This window comes from Rhipicephalus sanguineus, chromosome 2, assembly GCF_013339695.2.
Source record: "Rhipicephalus sanguineus isolate Rsan-2018 chromosome 2, BIME_Rsan_1.4, whole genome shotgun sequence".
Lineage (NCBI taxonomy): Eukaryota > Metazoa > Arthropoda > Arachnida > Ixodida > Ixodidae > Rhipicephalus > Rhipicephalus sanguineus.
This window is the reverse complement of record NC_051177.1, coordinates 225,325,184-225,332,303: the sequence shown is the minus strand read 5'-3', so window position 1 is coordinate 225,332,303 and position 7,120 is coordinate 225,325,184.

The following is a 7,120-nucleotide window of genomic DNA, read 5'->3' as shown; positions in this document are numbered from 1 at the left end:
AATAAATTCTCAAAGTCAGCTGAAAATCGCTCCCTCTTCTCTCGACAAATGATGTATTAGTCCGCAAAATATGACGCGATTGTCCGCAGTTCCACCATTGGCTGATGTTATAATCACGATAACACCCTCATTATTACTTTCGTTGTTAATTTTGAGTTCAATAAGTAGATAATATGTACGTTTATATTATGTTATCGCGTTAAAAACACCGAACAAACATTAATATTAGCACTTCCGGTCTCACCGACAGCTCGCCTGCTCGTAGTTGCGTGGTTCCGTTTTCTTCGCCATGCGCAGTGCCGAAAACGTGAATATTTCTGTGCTTTTGACCATCGCCGGTTGCCGTTGAGAGTGGCAGCCGTTCGAGTGTTGCCTCGTCAGCTGAGAACTGCATCGTCGGCACGTTCTCACGACCGACCGAGGCACGGGCGCAGCGTGTCTCCGATAACAATGCTGGCGTCCGGTAATGGCGGCGCTTCGGGGTCGTCTGCCAGTGCCGTCTTACGAGGCGGTGTATCGGAGTATGGGCCGAAACCGATCTCAGCTGTCATTCGTTCCAAACGAGCGCGCACGTTTGCTTCCATGGTTGGCAGAGCGATGAAAACACTACGGCGTTCGAGGTGCACACCCAACATTACCAAACCGACGCGCAGTTTTCAAGCACGCGCGATACACAGCGCGATCGACTCCGCTCGACGAGAACGACGCAAGCCGACCGGAAGTGGCGGCACAGACCACGTGGTTGCGCCGAGACGCCAGAGAGAAAAAAATGAAAAAAATGCCGCCGGCGCTGACGTCGCCTCCTCGCACCTCCGCCCTCCCTCCCTCCCCTCACGCCGCGCGCAGCTTTCCGCGCGCTCGCTGCGTTGAGTTGAGAGAGAAAGCTGCGGAACGTGATCTCTATAATTTGGTAACACCACTTAGACTTGACGGATTCGAAAAATATTTGCGGCATATGGCTCGTGAAGAGTCATACGTCAATAATGGGACTATTCCAATATAACAAATAAAGGTGTTGCAGGGCCCCTTTAACTCTTATCCCTAATTCTTCCCAATCTAGGGCCCTGAAAACCTCCTGTAAACACGCGGTGAATAGCATTGGAGAGATCGTGTCTCCCTGTCGTACGCCCTTCTTTATTGGGATTCTGTCGCTTTCTTTATGAAGGACTATAGTGGCTGTGGATGCGCTGTAGATTTCTTCCATTATGTTTATATAGGCTTCGTCGATGCCCTGATTCCGCAGTGCTTGCATGACTGCTGATGTCTCCACCGAATTAAATGCCTTCTCGTAATCTATGAAGGCTATGTATAGGGGTTGGTTGTATTCCGCGCATTTCTCTATCACCTGATTGATAGTATGAATATGGTCTATTGTTGAGAAGCCTGTACGAAATCCTGCCTGGTCCCTTGGTTGATTAAACTCTAATGTCGTATTAATCCTGTTAGCAATTACTTTTGTGAATAGCTTGTAGACAACGGACAGTAAGCTGATGGGCCTGTAATTTTTCAGGTCCTTGACGTCCCCTTTCTTATGGATCAAGATGATGTTGGCATTCTTCCAAGATTCTGGTATCCTCCCTGTCGAGAGACACTTCGTATACTTACATTATATCAATGAGATTAACAAAAACGTACAATATCATATTAGGCTATTTGCAGATGACTGCATATTATACCGCAAAATTACCTCTGAAACTGACTGATCTGTGATCCAAAACGACTTATGTGCGATACACGCATGGTGTGAGCGATGGGAAATGAAACTGAAGCTTAAGAAAACGGTGTGCATTAGGTTCACCAGAAAAAAAAAAAGTCCAGGTGAATTCGAATACACAATAAACTGCTCACCGGTAAAAATGGTGTGCGAATACAAATACCTAGGCGTTTACTTTTGCCCCTCTTTATCATGGAGTCGGCATGTGGATTATACCGTAGGTAAAGCTTGTCGGAGTTTGGGATTTTTGCGACGAAATACACGTGCATTTCCACAGCAAACCCGGGAGTTATTATATAAAACATGCGTAAGATCAGTGCTGGAATACGCGTGCTGCGTGTGGGACCCTTCAACAGCATCAAACAAAGAAAGATTAGAAAAAGTTCAGTCCATGGCGGCAAGATATATATGTGCTTAATATGCCCATGTATGACAGACAGTTTAGTTCAACGGAATCTAAGGCGATATTAAAATGGAAGTCTCTGCAGCATGCGAAGAGCGTCATTTCGACTGAAGCTATTGCACAGCATATATCATTTTCATACTCGAATTTCCCGTGACGTATACATTAACCGGCCTCACTACACATCAGCACGCAAAGATCACGAACACAATTAAGATAAGAGAATATAAATGCAATATATCGTCCTTCAGCAACTCTTTTTTTCCCAGAACTATCAGTCAGTGGAATCGACTTCCTTCCACAATTGTAGGAATTTTGTCTAATGACGCATTCTTTTCTGCAATAAAAATGATTGAATCTTTTGACCACTGAGCCTTAAAAGAAATCATGCGTACGCCTGGTAATCACCATGATCTATACTGTATCCCATTTGTAAACTGTGTTGTTTTCTTTTAGTGCTTCCTTTGCATCTTGTGCTGTACTATATATTTACCACTGCCGCGCTTTGTTGTAATTACTGTTCGCATTGCCATTAACTATTATCACTGTGCTTTCTGTTTATTTTAGATTGTTTTCCCAATGTATACGACATTTTTGATGTAGCTGTGTTCGACGCAGCTGTGTACGTTTGTGTCGGCGTAGAATAATCTACATTTTCATTTGCACCTGCAACTTTCATGCTTGTTCTTCTTCTGTACCCCCCCCCCCCCCCACTGTACGTAATGCCTGTATGGGCGCTATGGGTATTAAATAAATAAAATAAAATAATAATTGTGTCTCAAAAATTCTGCATTCACACCTCCATACAGACACGTGCATGCACTCACTTATTAAAAATATAAAACAGCGCTTTTTTAAACACATGACGAAGGAAAGAAGAGACGTATGTGTCCCTCCATTCCTTCGTCTTGTGTTTAAAAAAGCGCTGCTTTATATTGTTACCATGGAACCTCACCAACTCGCCCAATTTGCGTGTCTTGCTCACTTATTAGTCTGCATACAAGCCTTGGAAATTGAAATGCTTGTTTATATCGTGCAGACATACGTACAAGCATTTGATGCTGTGCTAACACAACGGAATAGGCTGCCCTCTGAGGACGCGCGCAGGACGTTCGCACACTAGCGAACACGGTGTGGCTAGCAGACGACGCAGGGAGCCATAATCAGCTGCTAAAGTTACGTCCACCGTGTGATTCACAATGCGCACTTAAGTTTAATAATTATCTTGCCAGTCTCAGTGGTTGGCTCGTGTCACTGGGACGCTGTCGCTTCGCGGTGCGCCGTCGTCGCTCCACTATTTTGCTCGAGTGGCTGGTGTGACTACAGCAAGAGCACGGAGCGCGACGTGGGCTGGGGCGTCCACCGCTGCCACCAAGGCGATTTCCTTAAACAAAAAATATTACGGCGCCCGTGGAGCACTTAATAAAAAAAGAGAGAGAAGGACAACAGCGAGGTTCGAACCAACGTCCTCGCAGATCCGAGCACGACACGTACTAGCCCGCTGCGCCACTAGAGCCGATCGGTTCGGTGCGTCTAATCTCACGCTGGACGTAACTTTAAGACTTTTATTCTTACGTCCAGACGTAACTGCAACGGCTCCTATAGTTACGTCTAGACGTAACGCTAGACACTCCGTTCTTCCTTTCCATCAAGAACCAATTATTACAGACATTCACAAATCGCATAACACATGGCCTTTATCTCACGCTCGTTATCGGCAGCGGTCCACTGAACACGGGGACATCGCAGAAACAAAAGCGGCAACGACTTGCACATGAATAACTTTCTACAACACAACACTCTACACAACGCGACCACGTCCCCACGGTTACACCACGGCCAGAGGCGGTTCTCGCGCACACAGTTCACGCTCAAAACAAACACCAGTAGTGCCTTCTCTGCCAACACCCACCACACCACGCAGAAATAAACGGCGGCCTGAACGCTACTCTGCCGCCACCTACTTATACACTTCAAGCCAAGTCAAGCCGGTTTTAAGCGGCTATATGGGTGAACCGAACTACAGTGGCTAGAATGGGGAAGTGTGACGACCGGCGAGCGATTCCTATGGGAGGCGCTGAAGACTGAGGAGAGGGAACCGCGTGGGGGCGCTCGCTCCCGCATTCACGTCGCTGAAGCTCCGCCGCGCCGAAAAGCCTGCTGTTTCTCTTTGTTGAGTGACATGTGCGTGCGGTTAATTTTACGGATCTGCGCGCAATGTTCGCCCCCCGTCCTTTGTAGCCATGCCGCGGAGGCAGAGTCACTGTTTTGTGCCTGGGTGTACGCCAGGCTTTAAGTCTAATAAGACTAAACTGTCCTTGTTTGTTTGGTGTACCGAAGGACCCAGCCTTGCTCGCACAGTGACAACGCGCTATTCCTCGCGCCCACAAGAACTGGAAGAAAATTGTGCAGTGTGCGGACTCCACTTCCACGACAGGTTCATTTCTAGATACTATGAGCACACTGTGAATGGTGAGCTCGTCCGCATTGACAGAACCAGGCCTGTGCTGCTTCCGGGAGCAGTTGCAACTCAGTTCCCGAACCTCCCTGCCTATTGCTCAAAGAGGCTACCACCGGAGAGAAAGCGTCCTACAAGGACTGAACAGTATGCCCCACCGAGGAAGAAACGTGCTCAAGAAACTGCCTCATCACTAAGTGCTGAGAATGCGACAGTGTTGACATGAACAGCGATTCGCGCATGTCGTTTGACAATCTCGCCTTACCGTCGCCCTCGTGGGGGAAACACACGTTCAGTGCAGGGGCGTATCCAAGGGGGGTTGGGGGGTTGACCCCCCCCCCCCCGAAATTTTTCAATTTTGCTTGGGTATATATACACGCACACATACAGACGCACGCACGAGCATACATAATGTATGGTTGAACCCCCCCCCCCCCCCCCCCCGGAGTGCAGATACTGCACGATGGGCGCGACAACCCTACCTCACTGTTAGGGCAGGTAGACGCTCGAAGTGTGTACCCAGGGGCTGGAACTCTTGAAGAATTTCCGTTTGCCATCGGCAACGAGAGGTACATACGTGGTCACTGGTACCGTAATATGGAGGTCAAAATGTCAGGGAACTACACAAGAGAAAAACAATGCGTTTCGTGCAAGCATCTCAGGAAAGGTCTCATTAATGAAAGATTTGCGCGGAAACAACGCAGCCTGACTCGAGCTGTTCGTATATCATTAAAGAGGAGGGCACAAACACAAGCTATTAAAAGATTAAGGGCCAAGCTTTCGCGGTATGAAGACACTATGCAGAAACTGAAACAGCAAAATGAGGAGCTCGAAGGAAACGTCCTTGAAAGCCGACTAAAAGATCTCACACCCAAGCTTGTCATCATTCAGTGTTTTAAGGGTGCACGACGTAAGTCGGCAAAGGGAATGAAGTACAACCCAGATTGGTTAGTTGAATGCATGATAATGCGAAAGAAGAGCCCTCGATCAGCTGCTTTATCATCTGGTTGGTTAGGCAAGAGCCTAACCAACCAGATGATAAAGATTTTTTTCATAACGCGCCTCCACTTTTACACCAAGTCGCTGAACAAGGAACGTGCATGAGGAAAAAACAAAAACATCTGAAGCTTAGCCGTCTGACATAAACATTCAGGCCACATGACTGCTTTCTAACCTGTGCGACTGCATCTGTGTGTTTTTCTGTTATGTTTGGACACATATACAATAAAGTGTATTACAATAAACAATAATACAATAAAGTGTCCACCCTCTTTTTTTCATTAAGAGTTTAATAAATCTAAGGGCGAACTAAACTATTGCAATCGCAAGAATCCAACATCCTGTTGATCGCGTTTAGCTGAGGGCATTCCGCATCCGTGCAAGCTTCAGCCATCTGTTCACGTCATCGTAGCATTACATATCAATGAGCTACAACATGCAAAGTGTGTAGCCGCACTAGCGAAAAAAAAAAAAAACGCTAAGTGGAATAACGAAACGTGGCGATACACGACCTTGGCAACGCTTCTGCTTCAAGCGCGCGACGTGAATACGGGCCGCAGCGCCATCTACCTTGTTCCCTGCAAAACGGCACGACCGAGCGGGCGCGCTCATCACACTTCCCCATTCTAGCCACTGTAACCGAACGCTTTACCCCACCTACCGTCTCCTGCCACCCGCGCGCAGGAGACGCGGCCGGAAGGAATACTAAGGAGAGGCCCTGACGTCACATTTGTGAAGCCTCCACATCGCAAACACCCGCATCGCCTCCTAGCGAAGGCGCAGCGAAACATTTCGCGACTTCCGCCGCGACGTTCGCAAGCGCATACGCGCAACATGCGTTTCGCCGGAGTCTGGGCTCTCTCGCGAACAATAGATGACGTCACTGCTACGTCACGCACGTGTGACGTCACTTGAAGACTTTCTTTCCCTAAGTTAGTTTTGACTTTTCCCCGTGTCGCCACGGAGTGCCTAGTATGTCACGTGCTTGATGAATTTCGTCCCTATGTGTCCTGCGGCCGTATAATGTACTTTTATTCCGTGTTCCGTATTCCGTTTTCCCTGTTACGTCACGCTTGAGGCACCGCCCACGGCGGAAGCCGCGACGTTTTTCGAATTTGGCCAATAAAAAGCGCTCGTAGCCGCCCATAGCTTGTTGAGCAAGACAAGTGCGGCAGTTGGCGTTTTTTACGTAGGAATTCTGGGGAAATCCCTAGTATTTTGTAGGTATTTTCGGGGAGAAAATTTAGGGGCTTTAGTGACTTTTTGGTTGAGGGCCGCAAAGGGGCCGTATAACTCGTTTATTTCGTCCGCGAGCGTGTGACAAAAGAACAATTGTACGTAAATGAAAATAAATTTGTTTTATGAGCTTCTGGTGCTAAGGTTAATGAAGCGTATTGCAAAGTAAACGCAAAACAAACGTATTTTGAGAGTCGTAGCCACATGGGTGTTGCTTTTGCATCCAATCCAAGTCGCTTAAGGCGGCCGTTGCGAGAAAAACAGCTGATCGTCTCTGCGAGCCGTGTTTCCTGTTCTGTCACCTATAATG